Genomic DNA, 23,022 nt, shown 5'->3' with positions numbered 1-23,022 from the left:
GGGACATGCTGCAAAGCTTGGCCAGGAAGATTGTCCAATCTGTTCTGCTTTCCTTCCTCCGACAAAGCAGTTAACATTCCCTACTTGCTTAGATGAGTTGGCCTTCACATCTCTCATGTTCATCTGGGCATGCTGTCTACTGCGCAGACGTCAGCACCAACAAGTCAGGTGGGGATCTAGATAAAACAACAAGGTGATGATTTCCTCTCGATGTATTCTGGAAGTTGGATGTTCTCCTCCTGCTGCCCTTGAACATCAAATTTCCAGGCTTTCTAGCTCCTGGACTCCACGACTTATACTTGCAGCCCCTTGGGACTTTGGGTCTTCATCTCAGACTGAGACCTCCACCAGGGACTGTCCTGCAGCTGTAGGACTTGGATGGAGCCATGCTTCTAGCACCTGGGAACTCCAGCCTGCAGCTAGCCTGTTGTGGTATTTCTCAGCCCCCGCAATCCATGTACCAACTCTCCCAGCAAATCCTAACTATGTTATTTATCTATCTATCTATATATCTATCTATCTATCTATCTATCTATCTCTATCTTCCTATCTATCTACATAACTATCTATCATCTATCTGTGTGTCTATCTGTACCTCCCAGTGAATCTGTCACCCTGGATCCCCTTAGAATGAAATGCCCCTTCTGTCTCTTCCCAGATATTACTGGACCTTCATGATCAGCTTGGGAACCAGTTTTCAAGCTGTACTTTCATCTAATGCCCACTTCCCTTTCCCTTTCCTTACCACATGGTACAAGTATTTTAAGTAACCGACACAGAGCAAATAATGAATGGTGCCTATTGTTGTTATCAATGCCAACAATAACAAATGTTATTTCTATCTTAATTGAACTACAGTGAATTGAAACTCTTAAGCACTTTGATCACATCTTTTCCCAACCTCATAACATCTATCACATTGGACCTCCTAGAGCAGTAAATACTCAGCATTCTAATTTTCCAAATAAGTCTCAGTGCAGCTAAACCAAAAACAAAACCAAATGATTGTAGTTTTAGTAAAGTTTTAGTCTATTTTTATGCTGTTGTGAATTTTTTTTTCTAAACAAAACCAGAAAGATACAGTACTTGAAGCAGTGGTGGAGGATAGAATAGTTTTTGAAGCTTCAGGAGTAAAAAGGCTAATGACCATATAGCATCATACTTTTGGGGAACTCCTGGAGTCTTATTTTGTTCTGATTTGAAGAATTCTCAAGTATAGTTTAGTGTATTCTTCAGCAGTACATGGTGCACATTTGAGAACTGACATTTTGAGCATAAAAAACTTAACCACATTTATGCGAATTTCTTGGAAAATTCATAATTTAGATCAAACATCTAAGTAAGTGGATTATCAAAATAAACTATCATGAACTGCCTACTTAATCATTTATTTTTAAATTTAATTATTTTTATTAGAAAGGTAGATTTACAGAGAGCTGGAAAGATCCTCCATCTGCTGGTAAACTCCCAAATGGCTGCAGTGGCCAAAGCTGAACTGATCCAAAGCCAGGGGTTTCTTCCAGGTCTCCAGGCTTTGGGACATCCAGGTCACAAACACAGACCTGGATGGGTAAAAGGAGTACTTCTTTCCAAGGCCACAAGCAGAAAGCTAGATGGGAAGCCCAGCAGCCAGGACATGAACCTGTGTCCATATGGGTTGCTGGCATTTGTTGGTAGCAAATCAGTCTATCAAGTCACAGAGCCAAACCTAACTACTTCACAATTAACCAACCTCAGATGTCAAATAAAATGTTCTTGGATTCATAAATAAGAATAGCACAGGATTATTTACAATATGCATAAATAATCTGCAAGATAGATAGTTTATTAAAAGAAGAAAAAGGTCCTAAGCATGGTGAAAACTACTTAAAATCCTTACCAAAGTTATTTTCTTCTCTTGTTAGTCAAATTCCAGATTAACTAAAAGCTGTAAGAAACCCCCCCCGCGTGTATACACATCCAAATTATTGTACATTTAGAAACTTAGTGTCGTTAGCAGTCTAAGAAATGTACGGACAGATATATTAAAATATTTTAGAATCGAGATCTATGGTTTGTAATGAATCATAAATTATTTCTCTAAGGAGATACTCTGTGTTTAAACACTATATTGAATAATGCCTAGAAAGGAACAGAATTCGAATGATCAAAACCAGCCACGGGTAAAGTGAAAGATTAACCACGGGATTTTAAACGAAAAAGCGAGTCTTCCCTGACCGGGAATCGAACCCGGGCCGCGGCGGTGAGAGCGCCGAATCCTAACCACTAGACCACCAGGGAGCTTGCTCTAACTTCTTACTTACACATATTCGTTGCCTGAATCCGCCCCACGTAGTTCCTGCCAGCAGGGGAAGGACTGCGGCCTCTGGCCACACCCACCCCGTTCCTGCTGTGAGTCCAAGCCGGAAGTTAGAACGCGCGTTCTTCCACCCAAGCGGAGCTGCAGGCGAAACCTGAGCGTTCCAAATCCAGTCCTCCTAGGCCTGTGGTAAAGGGAAAGACCTCCTCCATCCTGCGCTTGTCACACGGCGTAGGAATCCCTTCTCCACTTCTGGACCCCGTTAAACTGCTGTCCAATATCCTGTACTTTTTGCTGGGTTAGTTTTCTTAGTCATCGCAGTCTGTCTAACCTGCTTGTCTTCCCCTTTCCTGTAACACGCGCGAACTGCTAATCCTGATCCGCGTCTCTAGCAGTTTACGAAATCCAACGCTAGATGGCCCCGGGTGAAGAGTACTTCCCGGTGGAGAGCCGGGTGGGACTCGGCTCTTAGCCCTGCACGGAGCAGCCCTGGAGCCTCACGGGAGGTCTCTCTGTCTCTCTCTGTCTCAATCTCTCTGTCTCAATCTCTCTCTCTCTCTCTCTCTCTCTCTCTCTCTCTCTCTCTCTCTCTCTCTCTCTCTCTCTCTCTCTCTCTCTCTCTCTCGTCGCCTTGGCGTGTGTGTCTAAGATCACAATTATTGGGCAGTCGTGCTTTGCTGCGAATGGCAACCAAGGATCTCTGCACCAGGAGCCAAGTCAAGACCCGCACTGTATATATTCTCGTCACATTTTCCTAACCGTGTTATTACCCGGGCAATTGTTTTACTTCCCTGCATTATATGTTAGACATGGCCAGGAAATGATGCAATAACCAGACAAGTCGAAGAAAGCTTACATCCCAGCCCCAAATCCGAAATCCTCAGGAAACAGGAGACCATAGGGTCCAACTTGAAAGTGCCAGATGCTTTGCTGAAGAGCCCAAGCCATCCAGCTCCTACAGGAGAGGGGACGGGCCCTAAGTGACACAGATACACTTGCAGCCAGTGCACCCTGCCCCTCACCAGCATCCTTGCCAGCTGTTACAACCACAGTCCATCCTGCAGTGTAGGGTGAGTTAGCGCTATGAGAAAATTTCCTACTTCCAGCAGATCAGAGGTGGGGTTCAAATCACTAACAGTATTGGGCTAAAACTACTTAATGCCATGCAAACAGGAAGATTAAAAGGCGTTAGTAGGACTAATGTGGGTGAAAAACGGCAGTGAGAAATTTCTAGACTTAATTGATATGATATTGATTTTCCATACCAAACAATTTTAGGAGATGACTTTGATAGATGGAATGCTTACCTCTCAACTGGAGGTTGCGAGCTCTAACATTACATTATCTAGGCAAAGCAGATCTACTTTTAGATACTTTAACCTTTACCAGGCTTAGCAATAGTACTATCCACAAAGTACAATGAAAACCACACTTCTACTCCCACCCCCAGTAACCCCTATTTGTCATTCCAAGAGAAGCATTATCAATTTCTTCTGTATCTTAGAAATAATCCACGAGTACAAAAATAAATGTGTAATTCTTTTTTCTTCCACTGACTTCTATGTTAAAGCATATCAGGTGTACAGAAAATGCAAGTGTAGGACGTGACAGTTACCCTCTAGACCTGTATCCCCAGCGACGGGTGACAATGTCACCAGTGTGATTGCAGATATCCTGTGAGGGGCGGAATGTACACTGGATTGTTAAACTTTCTTACGGGATTAAACAAAAAAAGACTATAAGATACCCTGCTAATGCTGTATCGATCACATTTAAAATGAAAATTAGATATACAATTGGTCACATACAATATTTAAAGAAATTTTGCTTTCACTGTAAACATTTTATTTACTTGGATCAGAGAGAGACTTTCCATCTACTGGTTCATTCCCCCTCCAGACCAAAGTCAGGAGCCAGGAACTTAATCCAGGCCTCCTACAGGGCTGCCTGAAACCCAGGATCATTGCCCCCCAAGGTCTGCATTGCATTGACAGGAAACCCAACAGGAAACTGCAGTTAGGGAATGGCTAAGCTGAACACTTGCCTTTCAACTTTTATTTCGATTCCATTGTCATGAGCTGTTGGTGGTTCCCTTATATGTGTAACTTGCATCATGTTTGTTTTAACAGTACTGATCTGGATTTATCAGTTATTGATATGTTGCTTCATTTGCTTTCTCTCAATCTCTAATTTTTGGGGAGGCCTTGTAAGATTACTTGCAGACATTTTGACACTTTACTTCTACATTCATACATCTACAAACAAACAATACAAGGATCACAACTTGGAAATTTAAGACTCCTCCCAGAGCCTCTAGAAAGCTAGCAACCCTACCAACACCTTGGCCATAACCTGTTGAGACCTGCCTGGACTTCTGCATTTCAGGGCTGAACACTAGTCAATGCATGATTTTTTAAGCTACTAATTTTGTGGTAAATTTTACAGCAGCAGTAGGAAACTAACACAGTAATTCCAATCATTTAATTGTGCTGTCTGTCAAGTTTCTCCATTATAAGGGTATCTTTCATACATGTAATAAACTAATATTGGAAAAAGCAATTATCACCTCTGGAAATGACACTTTGGAACTGAATACTGGTCCCTTTTCCAGCAATTTGATGGTTTCAGCACTCCGTGATGATCCATCCCTGAATCTCTTATTGAAATAGCAGTTACAAGCAAATGACATTATTTCATAAAGAAGTTTCCTTTCTCTCCTTCCTGTTCTATTCTTTGCCCACTTTTTTGTTATTAATATTTTTATTTTGAATTTTGAATTATGTGGTACATTTTTGTATAGACTGGGATTCCCCCCCCAAACTCCCGCCCCTGTCAGATTTTTCCCATTTTGTTACAATAGTGTAGTCCTTCATAAGGAATCATAATTCTATGAGTCTCTTATTTAAGTGTACCCCGACATTGTTGGTACAGACAATGTCAGACAGTCCAGCGTCCCATTGTCTACACATGTCCAACAGTTTCATTGAGATTTCCTCTTTCGTCTGGATGCAGGGATGCATGTTCCATTGTACCCCCATGTCTGTATATGATAGACCCAGTACTCCATCACTATACATTACCCTAAGTGAGAAGCTGTGAAACAAGGTCAACGACCGGTATGAGAACAGCCACATCAACAACAACAACATCAACAACAAATTATAGCACCTTGAAAAAATAACGTGCCACTGAGTAACCGACACATGAGTGACAAAAAGGAAATACAGAAGTCTCTTGGGAAAAATGATGCCATCATATATGCCCGCTTTTAGGTTTTACTCACTTATTTTCTGTTTTGTGAGAGTTTTTTTAATGTGCTAAAATCTATTGCTATTCAATTAGTACTTAATAACCCATCCATTTAATATTTAGGTTGTCCCAAATGTGACCTGACAAAGTCATTTCCAGCTGGTTCCCGTATTCTTTTTACTTATGTTGTTGTGGATTTCTAAATACTTCTCCACTTCATACCATGTACTTCAAGAAATAACTCAGGGGCAATTTGCAACATGGCACATATATCCAGTCTTTAATTTCATGCTTTATTTTTACATAAACAGAGGTATAGTCTACATACCTTTCTCTGTTTATCAATATCCTTTGAAAGATGTCATTCTTTGTATATGAATTCTCTCATTTTTCTGAAAAACCGAATGACATTTCATTGTAGCTATTAAAACATTTCTGTTTTAGTGAAAATTTAGATAGTTTCCATCCTTGTTACACAAAATAACCTTTGGCAAACATAATTCAACATTTACTTGCTATTAATTTGCCCACAAATTACTGAGCTTAGAATGTAAATTTCTGCTTTGAAAATGCTATTATATATTGGAAGAAAAATCATGGTATCTAATTAAGATTCAGCTATGGCTATAATTTATTGACAAGTTTATTTTCAAGTTAATTTCAATCTGACTCAGCCATTTTTGTTCATTAAATTGTTTATTCACCAAATGAATATTTTTTGAATCCAATTATGCTAGGCACTGTGGTGGTTTCCAGTAACTGAACAGTTACAGTATTGTAAAGGAAATATTTCACATACTTTAATTAGTTCATTTAATAGATTAAAAATCCTTATTGCATAACACGTTTGTATTGATGGAATTATAAAATAGCATAACTACTCTGGAAAATAGTTTGACACTTTCTTAAAACAGTAAATTGTGCACTTAACACATGACCTAGAAAATGTACTTTTGGGCTCTTATCCCAGAGAAATGAAAATTTATGTTTACATGAAACATACACATGAATTCTGACAAGAGTAGCTTAGTCATATTCAGAAAGCAGAAACAAATGAAATGTCCTTCAATAAGCAATGGTGGAATAAACTGGAAATTCATACCTTGGAATATATACACACAAACACACACAACATGCCTTTATTTAAATTATTAAAATATATGTGTAAACAAATAAAATCTATGTGTGAATTATTAAAATGGGTATTTAAGTGTGTTTTAAACTGTGTATATGGTGCACAGTGTGATAGCTTGTTGGTAAATAAGCATGTCATGAGCAAATCAGGTTGGTTACACTTCCATCTCCTTAAGCATTTATTATTTCTTCGGAGTTTGCAAATTCCATTTTTCCATCTCAATAAAATTTACAATACATTTTGGATACTATAACCATTCTACTATGCTATAGAACTCACAACTCTATATGATTTTATCTTGGTACTTATTACCTGTACCACAAAGTATTTATAAATAAAAGAAATATTGATACTCCTAGCAGCTTTGGTAGGTATCAAGGGTATTAATTAGATTGCTTAGAAAAAAGAAAGCCAATACAAGAGCTTGTACACTGTATGACTCATGTGTACAGCACTCCTTTTTTCTTAAGGTTTATTTTATTTATTTGACAGAATTATAGACAGAGTGGAAGAGACAAAGAGATACGTCTTCCATCTGCTAATTTATTCACCAAATGACTGCAGCAGCTGAAGCTGGGCCAGGCTGAAGCCAAGAGCTTTTCTCAGGTCTCCCAGGAGAGTAGTCGGGACCCAAGCACTTGGACCTCCCCCACTGCTTTCGCAGGCCATTAGCAGGGAGTAGGATCAGAAGTGGAGTAGCAAGGACTCAAATTAACACACATATGGCATGCTAGCACTGCAGGCCATGGCTTAACATGAAACACCTATACAGAATTCTTAGAATGACACCAATGGGAATAGATAACAGTCACTGCTAGGAATCACGGATGTGGTGAGGAGGTCTGATGTAACTGTGAAGGGCAAGACTCCTGGGAGCACTGTGGTGACAGAACAGTTCTACATCTCACAGCGTTGCCAGGCTAAGAATACTTAGGGTAAAACTGCATGGAATACACACACACACACACACACACACCCCTAAAAGATTTATGCACAACTGGTGAAATCTGAATAAGCTGTCAAGATTACCTCAATCTCAATTGTCTGAGGGGGAGGGGATGTTTAGTCCAAGAGGAAGAGAAAGAGAGAAAGAGAGAGAAAGCAACCTTCCATCTACGGTTCACTCTCCAAATACCCAAAGTCAGGAATTCAATCCAGATTTGCCAGCTGTGAGACAGAAACTCCAGTACTTGAACCTGCTGCCACTCCGGGTGTGCACCGGCAGGAAGCATGAACTGGAGCTGGAACCAGAGTTGACACTGAAACCCAAACACTTGGACCTGGGTGATGAACCTCTTAATCTATCCCAGACACTCACACCTCGGCTTTCTGATTATAAAAGCTATTTCCACTAGAACACTGGAAGGAAACTTAATACTTCCTGTGCTCATTTTTGGTGAATCTATATAATTATCTGCTTTGAAAAACTTCCTTTTAGAATATTCATTGTAAATTTCTTTCACTCACTATAAATCCAAACCACCATGGATATCACCTTCAGCTTAGCAATTTGCTTTGGAATGAAATATTATATCTCAGCACTGATGTCTTAACATCAGTTTTATAAAAAAGTTCATTTTATAAAAAAGTTCATTTAAAGTTACCTGAAGAGAGAAGAGAGAGCAACCTCCCATCTACTGGTTCACTCATCAAATGGCCACAATAGCTTGGGCTGGCAAGGCCTTGGTCAGGAACCTGAAATTCCATTTGGATCTCCCCTGTGGGTAGCAGGGGCCAAGCCTTTGGACTCATCTTTTGCTACCTTCCCTGGTGCATTAACAGAGAGCAGGATAGTAATGGAGCAGTCTGGCCTTACATTGACACAACATATGTAAAGCAGGTGTGCCAGGCAACAGCCACACCAGCCTCCAAAACAGCTTCTTTAAATGTGTTTTCCAGAGAGTATTAGCAATATATTATGAATTATCTAGCTGCTGAACTATTTTTAGCAGAAGTAATCTGAAAGGGAATTGAAAACAATATTTTTAAATTAGCTGTGGAACAAAAGGGCACATCTATTGGACTTAACTCTAATTAGCTGGGAGTATCCAGACAATCCATCTCATTACAGATCCCTATTTGTTTCTCAAGGCACACGGGAATTCCTCCTGTCAAATGACAAGGCAATTTCCACCTGTTGTTCAGTCTTATAATGAAGCAAGAGAAGCATGGATCTCTGGGTTCATCCACAAAAGGACCCTTTCACATTGTTCTCAGTTTGCACAATGGTATCGTAATGAACCAACGGGCCAAAGATCCTAGCCACTACCTTCAACACTACCAATTAAATAACCCATTTCTTTCTCTTTAGGAACAGGACAACTACCACCATCATTCCACAGATGTCAGGGGTATCGACCTTCCAAGTTCAGCTGGAGTTATTTCTCTGCTAGAAAGACACCTGTCTTGGGTCCAGCACAATGGTTCAATGGCTAACCTCACCTTGCAAGTGCAGCATCCCATAAGGGCAATGGATTCATGTTCTGGCTGCTACACTTCCCATCCAGTGCTTTGTGGCCTGGGAAAGCAGTCGAGGACAGCCCGAAGCCTTAGACATTTGTACCCATGTGGGAGACGTGGATGGCTTTGAATCAGCTCTGCTTTGGTCATTGCAGCCATTTGGGAAGCAAACCAGCAGATGGAGGATCTTTCTCTCTTCTCCATAACTCTGATCTGTCTTTCCAATAGAAATAATCTGAAGAAGAAGCAGAAACAGCAGAAGAAGAACAAAAAGGAAAAAAGAAAGACCTGTCTCAGAACTAGTAGTCTCAGTGAGTAACTCGGTGCATACATTTCTGCTCTGACGCCTTGATAGAGAAGCCCTCCAAAAAGTTTCAAGAATTTTGGTAGTTGTAACACAGTAACCTATTCAGGTCGTATTGGCAAAGTATCAATGTATTACAAAATGTCTGCAAAAACCTTATTAAAGTATGTACTGCGAAACAAAATCATGCAAGGATTTCAATTTTTTTTTGCATTAAAGTTCTAAAAAATCCCCTTTCCATATTCACTTTGAAATTTCCTGGAATTTCATATTCCTGATGAGTCATCAGTGCTATTTTAAAGCAGAAACATAATCATATTTTTTCATGACAGAATTATCCCCAGATAGATGGATGAACATATTTGCATGGTCGCTATTGTTTGGTGATGCTTCTGTAGGCTCCAGAGGGCTCACCAAGCGCTCTAGAAAGTCGTTTGGCAGAACACCTCTCAGAGATGCAGCTGCCTCCTGGTTCAGCTGCTACCCTGTGGAGCAATAAAGGACAGAGCAAATTTCTTCTTACTTCACAAGAAGAAGGCATTTCTGCTTTTCTTATCTACCTCTTCATGCCAGAAGAAGTGAGCCAGCAATTTCATATAATTGTCTTGCAGTGGCTTCAACTCTTAATAGAGAAAGACACATAACAGAGAACTTCATAGTCATGTAATCAGTGTAGCATTTCGTCTTTGCATTGACTCAGCATTTCTCAAACACTGTCCAATAGCCAGGCGGCATGAGAAGTGATGGGGATGTGTTTTGATACAGAAACAGGTAAATTTTCTTGATGATCATATTCTAGAATTAAGCACTGCTCATGGATTATCTCATCTATTGCCTATATCTAGCCTGTAAAGTTGGTACTCTTGCCATTCTCCCCTTGAGGGAGAAAGCCCTGGAGGGTAAGTAATTTACTCATGGTCAGCACATGGTGACACTGTGTCTGAAGACAGGGCTTGATTTCTAAAGATTACCACACTTAACGAAGTATATTTCTAATGAGGTTAGATATGTACTATACTAAACTTTCCCATTACCTTGTGTGTTATATATTTTCTCCTAAATAAAAATTGATCTTCTATTCTAAAAGAATACTAAAAAAAATTGTCATAATACTAGGTGTTGGAGATGGTCTATTCTGTATTGTCTGAAAGTATAGTCACTAGCCAGGTGTGGCTTTGCAGCAATGAAATGTGGAAGACCTATATTTTAAATTGCATTTAGGTCAAATTAAGTGGCCAAATGTAGCCAATGGGGACAGTACAGTAACATATGGGACACCACTGATTTAGACAGTAAGGAAATGCTTTTATTTCCTGATTTTTCTATAGAATTTTGGTGAATCAACCAATACTGCTTAAGAGAAAGAATAGGTGAAGAATCTTTAAAGAGGAAATTTCTCATCTCCAAGCTGGGAGCATAAATTTCTATTGTATTGGAATTTCACTGTACTAGGGTATAGTTTGGCTTCTGAAGAGTTCATAAACATAGTTGTTATTTGCAATGCTTCCAAAATGCTGACATTCTATGACTGATACTCACTACTTGTAAAATGTTTTTTTTCTTGGCCTGGCACAGTGGCCTAGCGGCTGAAGTCTTTGTCTTGAACGTGCTGGGATCCCATATGGGCGCTGCCTGAAGATCTTCCTGTCTCTCCTTCTCTCTGTATATTTGACTCTGCGATAAAAATAAAAGTAAAATATTTTTTCTGATACAAAATAACTACTTAATCTGTTTCTTTTTACTAAATTGGTGCATAATTGATTTTTTTAAGGAAAAAAAATTGAAAAGCAGAGTGATAGGGAAAGAAAAAGATTCTTGCAACACCTGGTTCATTTCCCAAATACCTGTGACAGTCATGGCTGATCCAGGAGCCCAGAAGTCAACTCAAATATTCCACATGGGTGACAACGACCATGTACTGGAGTCATCCTAGGCTTCTTCTCCAGGGGTGCATTAGCAGAAAGTTGAAATCTAGGGGGTCAAGGCACTCTAAGGAGGAATGTGGGCTGAGCCACAGCCATACCCTCAAATTTGCTTAACACAACACAGGTGCTCCTGGTAATGGAAGGGTGGGAAGTAGTGAAGAGCTGGAACCCAGTCTAGAAACCCAGAAACCTAGAACCTCGCTTCAACATTTCCTAATTTGGGTAGAGTAAGCAATTGTCAGATATTCCCATACTGACCTACTGCGTTTATCCTCGTCCACATCACATGCACATATGCATTCTTATAATCAAGTAATTCTGGATTTTGGACAAAATGCCAAGACTAACAGACATCTGTATTCAAAATAAAGTGGTACTCTAGGTCACAGACTGGAGGCACAGCCAGGTCAAGTGCTGGTGTTTCCTGACCCAGCCCGGCGTGGCTCCTACAACGTTCTTCGTTCCTCGCTCAACTTGCAATTTGGTGAAAACAACGCATCTCTACACCTTTATTTATTTTATTACAATTTGGACCTGCTGCGGCATACGTTTTTCTTTTGCCTGATGTTTATGAACCCTAGATTTCACAATCACAAGAGAGTTCATCACAGAAATGCGAAAGCACTCAGCTTCTGTGGAGATCTGCAACCACGCCACAAGGAAACCAGCTCTTGATATTCTAGAAGTCATGCTGCTTTTGTAAACGCTAAATGATTTCCACATAACACAAGGCCTACAGATACAAAGGAGAATCCCTCATCCTCCATGTTCAAAACAAACGGACAAATTGTAAACCTGAGGGCTCAATTTAGATCTCTTGCAGAATGCGGAGGTTATTTCAGAGGTAGAAGCTATGGTCACAAAACCAGAGGCAGCTGAACTCCCAAAGCCGCCGCTGTTCAGTTCTTTGTTCTGTCTTCCAGAGAGGCTGTGGCAACATAATCAACAGCCCAGGGTACACGGAGTTATCTGTGGAATGGCCTCGGGCACAATGGCATCAGAAGAGCCCCGGGCTCTTCCTTGAGAATTTTTTGCTGTTGACGACGTTTCTAACGTCGAACTGCTTGGTCAGCTCCCCTAGGCATCATCAGTGCTGGTCAGAGAACTGCAGAGGGAACTGCATCCAAGTGGGGCTGGGAAGCTCAGACAGGGGGCCCAGCTGCTGAACGAAACCTCCCCTAGCTTCTCTCGGGCCCCAGCCAAGAGCCAGCTGGAGGGCCCGAGGCTGCATTCCTATTGCTGTATGATTGCAATTTGGCAGCATCCTGGATTTTGCACGGGGACGGGAGGGGGCGGAGATGGTGGGCCCCTTCGCTCAGCGCAACGCCGGAAGGGACAGAAGGATGAATTCATTGTGGCCAGCGGTCCCCGCGCTGGAAGGAGAGCTCAAGGGGTTCGAGGGCTGCGGGAGACGCTCGAGTCCCAGGTCTATTTTCAGGGCCTGACTTCCCATCAAGGGTGCGGGCCAAAGCGAGCCGGTTGTAGAGGTTGAAGCCGGGGGCGAGGTAAGTAGACCCTTGCAAGGTCTTGCGGCTGGCAGCAAGCACGCTCTAGGGAGGCGTCACAAAGGGCCGCGGCCTGCGGAGGCCGCGCACGTAGCTCTCCAGGGCGGAGCCGACGGCCGGGGCAGGGCAGTGCCGAGGCCGCCAGGATTGGGGCGATTAACGGGTGGCCAGGGCACCTGGCCCCCCCAGCTTGGAGTTTTTCGGGGTGCAGGAAGCATGCCGCAGCTGCAGCCCGAGCCTCCGCGCCAGGCCACGGAGCCCTCCGGCCCCCGCCGCAGCGGAGAGGCGCAGAGCGTGGCGCGCACCGGGCGGGGCTAAAGGCGGGCGTTTGCAAACGCGTCGCGCCACTGCAACTCCCCGCCTTCGGCCCGGCCAGGAGCCGTCGCGGCCGATGCTCTAACGGCGGGCGCAGCTGCGGGGCGGCTAGGCGCCGCTTGTGGGGCGAGGCCGGAGGCGTCCCGGCAGCTGCAGCGCGGACGCGGGGCTCCGCGGGCGCGCGCCCCGCGCCCCGCGCTCCTGCCTCCTCCCGTCGCTCCTCCTCAGCGTACGGTCCTCTCCCAGCCCCTCCTTCCACCCACCGGAGAGGATGCGCTTCTCCGCGTCCAGCGGCAAAGGCCACCGCTCCAAGAAATGCGTATGCCCGACCCCCTTTACTGCGACCCAAGGAGCCGGCACCCCCGCCCTGTAGGTACGTGGGTGGGGCGGGGCCGAAGGTCGCTGCCGCCCGCGGCTGGTGTTGTCGGGAGAGGCCGAGGCGAGGGGCCGGACCGGCCAAACTTGCCTCCCGCTGGGCTCCGGGGAGCCCCCGGAAGTGTGTTAATGGCGCTGGAGAGCAGCCCCTGGTACCCTGCTCGGGAGACCGGGCGGGGGCGAAGGAGAGCTTGACCCTTCCTCGGCCAGCGCTTGAAGGCGCTTGGGGTTCGGGCTGAGGAGGATAGGGTGGTGGCGGTTCCTTGCTAGAGGGGACGTTGGCATTTCGGCTGCTCAGGTGGAAATATCTCCCTGTGATTTTCCGCCTGAATTAGCAGATGGCTGCTTCTTGCCTTTTTAGCCCAAACAGGTAGACAGGCAAAGCGTTGTTAGCTCCAGGTAGAAGTCGCTCTGAATTTCTGTGTGGATTTCCGAGCTAGCTGGATGGCAGATCAAAGTGATAGCGCAGAGCTTTCCAGACTACGCTCTAGGGCCAACGTGAAGAAAGTCCTTCTAGAAGTCGAATTTTGCGGGAGATGGGTGAGGCTGCAGTGTTCTTGCGCCGCCTTGGTTGGGAGCCCGAGACTGGGAGCAGGGCGGTGCTGGCGGGCGAAGTTGGATACAGGTGTGGAATCAGGCTGTGCTGCAGGGATGCGCTGGGTCAGCTGGCAGAGGAGGTGGTACTCAGCCCCGCTCCACTCGGCTCCACCTCGGCCGCAGAGGTTTGTTTGTGTTTTCCAGAAACTGGTGTTGAATGAGGATTTTTTTTTTTCTCCTCTGGTAGAAAGTTAAAAAACCACAGTTCTTGACAAGATGATCTCTTCCCAGACCATGGTTTTTAATTTTTTTTATTAAGCAATCAGGTTTGGAGGGTTGGAAAATGGATCATTGTAAGCTCTGTTTATGTTTGGAGTTTTGAAGAAATCAGTCAGAAAAAAACTCCAAGGAACCGAATCATCTTCCCCCTCCCATCCTGTTATTTGCATCCGGTGCACTGTAGGATCTCATTTGTGATTTGTTGATTGGAGATACTGTGTTTCAAGCTTCATCTAGAAACAATTTAGAGTGTATGAGGGTTTTCTTTAACAGGTCATGCAAAATGTGTATTATGAGAAAGATGTGCATGAACTCCAGAATTTTTTGCGCCTAAATTAATTCCATCGTCCATGAACTTTCTGAAGCACGCTCGTGTTTTTTCTATGGCAATGAAACTTACCTGGATTTTAAAAATTGCTACTTCGTATGAATTGGCACACTTAATTTAGCATGTAGATTTCAATGCTGCCATTTTTAGGACCAAGGCTATCCTTCTGGAATATGTTATTAAATGAGGTAATTGTCTCCAAGTCCTAATTTCATGTCTGAGCTTGCAAATTTTCCAGTCTCATTGGTGATCAAATCCACTTAAACTCTCAGAGTTGAGAAAGTGCAAATTCATGTTTTGAAGAAAATTCTCAGTCACTTAAGAAGGCACAGTGGTTTGGTTAATAAATCACATATTAACTTGTTTTATGGTTGAGTTGTTATGATGTGGTCTAATTATAAAGTATTTTATTACAGGTATAGGTAAAATAAGCCTTTAAAGTGTCAGTAATTCCGGAGTCATTAAAAATGTGGTAGGAATCCGATTTTCTAATTGTCTTTTGCTCAGTATTTAGATAAGTATATCCGTTTTTCAAGTTTGACAGCTTGAGTGGTTGTGCAATGAAGCGTTGCCAAAATACAGGGTCTTGCTGCTTTGAAATGCTGTGTTATTTTGTAGAAAATATCAAGGCATTGCATTTGCTTTCTTTTACACAATGGCATTTCCTATTTGGATTTTACCTTTGTTTTCCTGCCACATCACTTGTATGAGTCCATGATAACTTCTTTGTAATCTCTGCTTAACAAAATTTTCTGGGAGTGGTCCCATTACTTATTTTTTTTTCTGCAATTTTAATACATTTTTTTTTACCATCCCTGCTACATATCATCCAGACTTACATTCGCATGTCATGGGAAGCCACCTCAGTTATGTGTTACTTAGACATATTTTCACAGAATATGGTAAGCCACAGTGTGTTGTTGCTTCTCTAACCTAGTGTCCTCCTGAGATGAGTGAGGATACAATCCTTTTGTGTACAAAGTAATGGTAGAACGAAAGATCCAGCAATGCGTGAGAAAAATCCAGTTTGTTTTGACTTATTAAGACAAAGCAGAAATTCTCTGTAGTAAAGATGATGTATTTTACATGACGTAAATTTGTAACCAGGGGTATTGAGCGGTTGATTCTTGTTGTTCTTTCTTGCTCACTTTTCAGAAGAGCTCTCTCCTGTGGTAGCAGTCAACTCTTTCTACTTCATTGCTTAAAAACTTTTATTTTCATGTTAGACCAATTCCAGTTGAACTGTGAACAGTCCAGGCCTTAGAGTCACAGTCAGGGAAGACTTGTCTGCTAGCCTCACCATGGAATGGGCCCTTTTCCCTTGCCTGTGTCCTGCATTCAGTGGTACCACATGTCTCTGGGAGGATGACTTACTTCCCTGGGCCCGCCTCATGAGTCTCCAGCATCCCACCTCCACACAGCTGCCGGAGAGCAATTTTTTTTGAAGATTTATTTTTATTTTTATTGAAAAGTCAGATATACAGAGAGGAGGAGAGACAGAGAGGAAGATTTACTCTCCAAGTGGCCACAACAGCCAGAGCTGAGCCGATCTAGAGCCAGGAGCTTCTTCCAGGTCACCCGCTTTGGTGCAGGGCCCCAAGGCTTTGGGCCACCTTTGACTACTTTCTCAGGCCACAAACAGGGAGCTGGATGCTGGAAGCGGGGCCGTAGGAACACGAGTGGTGTCCATATGGGATTCTGGTGTGTGCAGGAAAAGGACTTTAGCTGCTAGGCTACTGCTCTGGAGTGCAATTCTAAAACCCCATTTATCTTTCTGTATTTTCCTTAAGGTTTTGGTTTGGAAACGTCTATCTTTTCCTTGCTAAATGTCATTTTCCTGCCTATTAAGAAATCTGAGCCTAAAATTTCAGCAAGATCTATTCAACTGACATATACTGAAATTAAAATTTTTAGATTTCATATACTTCATCACATATGAAGAAAATCAATATATCCTTAGATCTCAAGTATAGGGGATATACAGTACAATGCTGCAAAATGCCTTTGCTTCTGTACAGATTAGGGAATATGAATTGTCTGTAAATTTGATCAGAAGCTTAATTGAGAGAATTGCTGTTTACAGAGGCTGGACTGAACAGAGATTCAGGAACCCACCCGTTCTTCTCCAGGGCCAGAATCGCCTCATCTGCTGAAGCTGTGCACTTTGATTACCCTTGTTTTTTTTAGTCTTTGACACTCCCATTGTTCTGCCTCTGTGGAATTCTGTTAAGCAAGACAGTCCAAAGAACACCACTCTCTGAGAGATATTGCTGAAGGTCATGGTATCTTCTAAGGTTCCTGCTGAAAGACCCATGTAAGAACTTTCATTTAGTTGTAGATGCCAAAGAAAAATTTTCCTTTGCTTTGACAGTTAATAAGTGTTTGTCTTTTGGATCAGGAAAATTGCAAAACAAGTTACTGATTATATTTCCCCTTCTCATTTGGTAACCAGGAAATTTAGAACTCGATTTGAATAACCATAAACAACCTGTATATTAATAGTGATGCTCTCACTTTCTCTTTGGCCTCAAGCTTCTGTTCTGCTTCTCTTCTGATTTTTATCTAGTTATGTTTTTCCATTCTACTGAATCATTTTAAGCCAATCCACAATCTTTGTAGAACAAGATGAAACATAAAGTCAAGTAAGTGAAAACATGGCTGAATTGATCTTTGAACATGATTTGTTTTTGATGAATAGATTTTATTGGTTATATTAAATATGTTTTTCAACAAGTAATGTTAGTATACTGAGATTGTACATACAAATACAAGAGTAGTTTAAAAAATTCCTGGGAAGTAGAGTTAAAGGAAGTTTATTTTGGTACAAGAAAATGTTGAAATTCATGCCTACAAAGGGGGATTCTGAAAGTTCATGGAAGTGTGTATTGTGAAGAAAACCTTGCATGGATTTCCATTTTTTTGTATATGTGTGAATTTTTGACTCTGTTTTCATAAACTTTTAAAAGTGCCATTGTATAGTCACATGGAGAACAATGTTAAATAGTTTTGTAAAACTATATTCTATTTATTTTTCACTATTAAATGTATATATCTAGTCATTACTCATTTGAAATTGGTGAAGCCATTCAGTGTAAGCCAGTTATTTGTTGCAAATTTACTTTGTATGGTGTATTGGACTATTTGGAACTTCTGATAACAAAGAAATCAAGTCTTACTTAAAAGTCACGCTAAAGTAGATTCACACTCACGACTGGTTTGGAAGCCTCCTCTTCAGCCAGTGACTCATGCGTGGCTCTTCTCTGAGCCGTTATTTGCCATGAAATTAGAACGACTGGGCCTCCTGAGTTGCTTCGAAGAGTCTCTTCCTTGTGTATTTGACAACTTTTCAGTGGGTGGAATTTTGCCAGCTAAATCCTAATTGACATCTGTGTGATGTCTAGTTAAGTTAGATGTTTATCAACCCAGGTCAGTAGAGAGATTGGCCCTTCTCAGGGTGCAGGTGTTGATGCAGTCTGGGGACGTAGGCTGTAGAGATGATCTAACTTCACAAGAACCATACCAGGGAGCTTGAAGAGATACTTGGGCAGATTTTTAGTATAGTGGGGTCTCATTCTGATAACTTCCATGTATTTTTATTTATGTATGTATTTTTAGGGTTTTTTTGGCACTTTTTTGGTTATTATTTTGTGTGATACAGTTTTGTAGGAATAGGGATTTCTCCCTCCTCTACCCGCCTCCCCATTTTAAATTTGTTTTTAGAATAGGTACTGTTTTCACAGAGAAGGCTTAACAAGTACAAATGAGAATATCAGAGACGACTCCCTGTCATCTCTAGCTGCGCGCCCCCCCCCCCCCCCCCCGTCTGCAAGTCCCCTGGCCACTGGCCACTAGCACTATCAGCTCCTTGAGACTCTTCCAATGGTGCCTTTATACATATATAGGCAGCTAGGAACACGGAGCCTGCTATTCGTCTTGTACCCATGCCTATCATCCTGTCATTGCCTCTTCCATTCCCTTCCTCCATCTTGTTTGGCTGCTCAGATACCTCATCCTGTTGCCCATGTCCACATGCTGCTTTCCTCTCCCTTCAGCCTGGCTGCTTCTTAGCTTCCTCCTCAGTGTTTCTAAGGAGTTTCCATCACAACACACGTCTGCACCTGGCCTCCAGGGCCGTGAGCAGTTCATCTTCTGTCCCCTGCCTCTCCCTGGCGTGCATTTGACCTATAGTCATTTCTAGCTAAACCTCCTTCCTCCATTTTGTTTTGTTCTTTTAAAAACTCTGATGGAAGTTCAAAGTGCATCACCTCCTCCTCCCTCTTCTCCCCCTCCCCACTTACAAGTCCGCATTCTTGGACCTAAGAGTTCGTGTTTATCCTTATCAAACCAATTGCAGTTTCCTGTCTACTTGTGCTTCTTCATGCTAGTTCCTCAATTTGGAACACTGTGTCCTATTTTCATTAGCAAGCCACACCCAGTCTGGGTGTTTTCTCCTGGGCTACCCTTAGGTGGACATTTCGTAAAGGTCTGGAAGTTCTTCAGGTAATTTGCTGTCTCAGGTAGGCTTTCAGACTGACAACAGGCATTCTGCATAAATAGAAAAATCATCTTTCTAGTTAAAATGAACTCTGATTTGCACAGTAGGTAAGATTGGTCCAAAAAGAGTTGAAGATTTGATTTAACCATCCATCCTTTTTGTCCCCTCCTCCCTCCTCCTTCAGTAGAATACTGTCTATTGTTTGTTCAGCAGATCTGCCTTACTACTTCTCAAGCCTTCTGTTCACAACTCGTTTTAGGTAGCTTTCCTGTCCCTATCCCTATAAGACTGTCTTGGAAAATAACAATTTTAAAGAAAAAATGAAACAAAATATTAAAGTGCAAATTGTGGTTTTTTTTAGCATAAAATGGTTGATTTTCACTTAAAAATCTCCTATTTCTGAAGAGTAAGAAGGATTAATGATAAATTTCCATTTAAGATTTGTGGAAAGTCAAATTCTCATTATATCTAGTTGTCAAATATTTTAGTCTAGTATTCTGGATGCACATTTAATTATTTTTCTTCACATTCTTTTTCTGTTTGATACTAAAATTTTCCAAAACCTCACCTTTGTAAGAAGAAAAAAAAAGTGAGGCACATGTCTTCCCTCCCCTAGACTTGCCCCTGTAACAATCAAATTTAGGCCTGGGATTGCATTAATATCACATAAAAAAAAATTTTGATTTAGGTGTTTAGTTTTGGGGCAGACTAACAAATACTCATAATTTTTTGTAAATCCTTTGTTAAATTGGTAGACACTGAATTCTCTGTTGGAGGAAAAATGCACAAGTAAGAGACAAAATATAATTTCAGGGAATTGATAGACTTGGCAATCACATCCATAGAACTACTTATCAAGAGGTCAAATATTTGGTTTAATCACGTAAGCCTTCACGTCATTTATTGTCAGCCTGTATTGATGTAAATAACACACCTCACATAAATAGAGCGTGGTGACTTTAATAACCCGAAAGTTTTACTTTGCTGGAATTACAATTTTTCCCCTTTCAGCTAGTTTTCTTTATTTACTCACAATGCCATTTAACTTACTCCCTTGCTCTTCTTGGTGTTTGGGAAGATATTTTCCCTTCTTTGTTTTCATTCTAGTGTACATGGTTTCAATTCACATGTGCGTGATTATTACTCAAGGAAGACTAAGATAATAAATGACATAGTCTGGACGTTTCCATTTGTGAGACAGTAAGTCTCACTGTGGCTAATTGAATGGCGCAAGGGTTTTCTGTTACTACCAAACTGTAGAAAACATTGCATGTTGTAAGATACTGTGTTACTGTATCCTTTTTGTATACTTGAAAGAAGTTGCTTCATATTCCTGATTAAATTTTCTCCTACCGAAAAAAGTGCTGTACTGAGTGTGACTTCTGAGATCAGGCGTGTTCAGGGTGGTATGGCCGTAGGCGATGGCAGGGAGTGTGGCTTCTGTTCCTCTGACCCTGAGTATTCCTCTGTAGTTGGTGCATATGGTTCAAGCTTCCAGAAGTGGTATCAGTAGTTTAGGAATCTAATAGGAAAAAGTTTGCTCTTAAGAAACTAATTTTGATGCTGGCGTGAACCATCTGGACAGTGTGGTTTGTCCCAAGAAGTGATTCCTGAGTAGGTAAATGAGATAATTTTAATTCCAGTTCCAGAAATCATAAGTATTTGAGGTCATTTGCTTTTGATGACTTATTAACAGATGATTTTTAAGAGAATTTGATAGTGTTTGCTTAGCACTGTTCATGTGAAATTTCTGACTGGTGGATTATTGTTATAGCTAACCAGGAATACCTTGTAGATTTGGAATAATTCTGAGACAGTTCTGCAGGTATGAAATGCCTAAGGATCTCTCATTTTACTTTTGTAATTCTAACCTTATTGTTGCAGATTTACTTACTTCTTTCCCCAGATATGTTGACATCAGGAATTGAGAGATGCCCTGAGTAGCAGTGAAAATACTGAGTCATTGCCGAAGAGCCTCCCCTCTCCTGCTGTATATGGGCAAAGTCTCCATTTTAGGCTGTTAATCCATCAATTCTGTGATCTCGGGTTGTATAGCTGATGCTCATCCCTAGTTTCTGATAATTTTTCCAAGATGGTACCTGTCTGTAGGGTCTCACTGAAATTGCTGATTAGTAATATCCTTTAACATTTGGATTCAGAGAGCCTTACAAAATAATTTAGTATGCCTTAACTCTGTAAGAAGTATTATGAAGAACAGTAAGAATAGAAAGTTCATGAAACAGGAACTTAGGATGACCAAGACTTGAAATAATGCTGACTTCCTTGCATCAAGACACACAGTTTATAATTAGAATTTGAAAATCAGTGACAGTGCTGACAAGGCAAGGGTGAGGTTGTGTCATGGATGGCACAAGAGAACATTGTTACACCTTAGATGGAGAGCAGTTCAGCTTGGACAGTCCCTTGGTACCAGTCATTTTATTCTGAGTATATTCTAAGGAAGTAATCAGAGATGAGGCTGAGGACCAGTGATGAGCCCATTGCGTCTGAGAGACAGAAAGGTTAATGGATAGGTAAGGGGCCCATGTTGTAGTGTGGCTTATAAAAAGGCACCATGTGTGGGTAACAGTTGGTATTTCTGATCCAACTCCCTGGTAATGGCCTCAGGCAAGCGGCAGTGGATGGTTTAAGTTCCTGGGTTCCTGGAAGCAGCTTCTGGTTCCTGGCTTTGGCCTGGCCTAGTTGTGGCCATTGAGGAAATTGGGGAGTGAACAGGTGGATGGAATTGATTTCTGTGTCCTCTCCCTCTTTCCAGTAAATGAATAAATCCTTAAGAAAGAGGTAAGAACAGGGATGTTTCAGCCAGTTGCTAGCCTGGAGTCCTAATCCACCATTTACCTGTGTGAATTTAGGCTAAAATTAGTTTCTCCACATACTGAGTTTTCTCATCTGTCAAAGGAAGGTGAAAATGCCTCCTGCATAGCATAGATTAGGTGAAATACCTGCTACATCCTACTTGGTACAGAGTAACTCTGAGGTATTAGTTATTGTCAAGGGAGTTATTGTGAAAATTTGAGAAAAATCCAAGAAGGGAGTCTTTTTTTTTTTTTTTTTTTTTAGTGATAGAATACATGTATGATAGATATTTAGCCATTGAAGTAATGGTATCAAGCAGTATCTAGTCACATGGAAGATACAGATAAGAGTTGAATAACATGTCACGTATAAAAAGGACTGGATTTAATTGTAAGGTACATTTGCATAGCAGACAGCTGGAAAGTCACAGAATGATAGCTGTTTCTCCATTGTTGAGGTTTAAGGTCATTTACATTTTCCCTTTTTACATTTTTGGTCTTTATAATGAATAGTTGTTAAAATTATTGGAATTCTTACATTCTTGGTGTCTCTCATCTTGATTTATTTAAAAGTCAAGAGTTCCAGAGAGGGAAGGGGAGACAGACAGATCTTCCATCTGTCCGTTCATTCCCCAGATGGTTCAGCAACCAAGACCGAGCCATGCCAAAGCTGGGAGCCAGGAGCTCATCTGGGGCGCCCATGTGGGTGGCAAGGGCTCAGACATTTGGACTAGCTGTTGCTTTTCCCAGACTATTAGCAAGGAGCTATATTGGAAGCAAAGCAGTCAGGAGATACAGGATGGGATAATTATGGTGTAGGTGGCAACTTTACCTGCTATACCAACAATATTGCCTTTTATTGAAATTTCTTTACCAAATGCATAGTTCTTTTGACATACTTTACTTTCTCTTCCTCTTTGCAAATCTGCTAATCTTTCACTTCTTCAATATCTTCCCTCACACATTACTGCTTGGTATTTTCCTTCTCTCTTTTTCCTTT

The 23,022-nt window shown here is 41.7% G+C and overlaps 1 protein-coding gene and 1 non-coding gene across 6 annotated transcripts in view; one reads left to right on the top strand and one right to left on the bottom strand.

The window, feature by feature from the left end:
- Window positions 1-2,208: 2,208 nt before the first annotated feature.
- TRNAE-CUC (transfer RNA glutamic acid (anticodon CUC)) lies at window positions 2,209-2,280 on the bottom strand. Its single transcript has one exon. It is a non-coding gene; the product is annotated as a tRNA-Glu (tRNA).
- Window positions 2,281-12,660: 10,380 nt separating this feature from the next.
- NCOA7 (nuclear receptor coactivator 7) overlaps window positions 12,661-23,022 on the top strand; it is a 161,951-nt gene continuing 151,589 nt past the window's right edge. For 2 of the 5 annotated variants that reach the window (XM_004587222.3, XM_058677990.1), the window contains exon 1: window positions 13,120-13,565. The gene's annotated coding sequence lies outside the window, so the exon portion shown is untranslated. Of the gene's footprint in view, window positions 12,878-13,119; window positions 13,566-13,611; window positions 13,689-23,022 lie in introns of those variants that run through there. The other 3 variants (XM_004587221.3, XM_058678105.1, XM_058678148.1) reach the window with 3 other exon arrangements.

The sequence above is a fragment of the Ochotona princeps genome, chromosome 1 (assembly GCF_030435755.1).
Source record: "Ochotona princeps isolate mOchPri1 chromosome 1, mOchPri1.hap1, whole genome shotgun sequence".
NCBI lineage: Eukaryota > Metazoa > Chordata > Mammalia > Lagomorpha > Ochotonidae > Ochotona > Ochotona princeps.
Note: the sequence above shows the minus strand (reverse complement) of the source record. Positions and strands in the feature narration are given on the sequence as shown.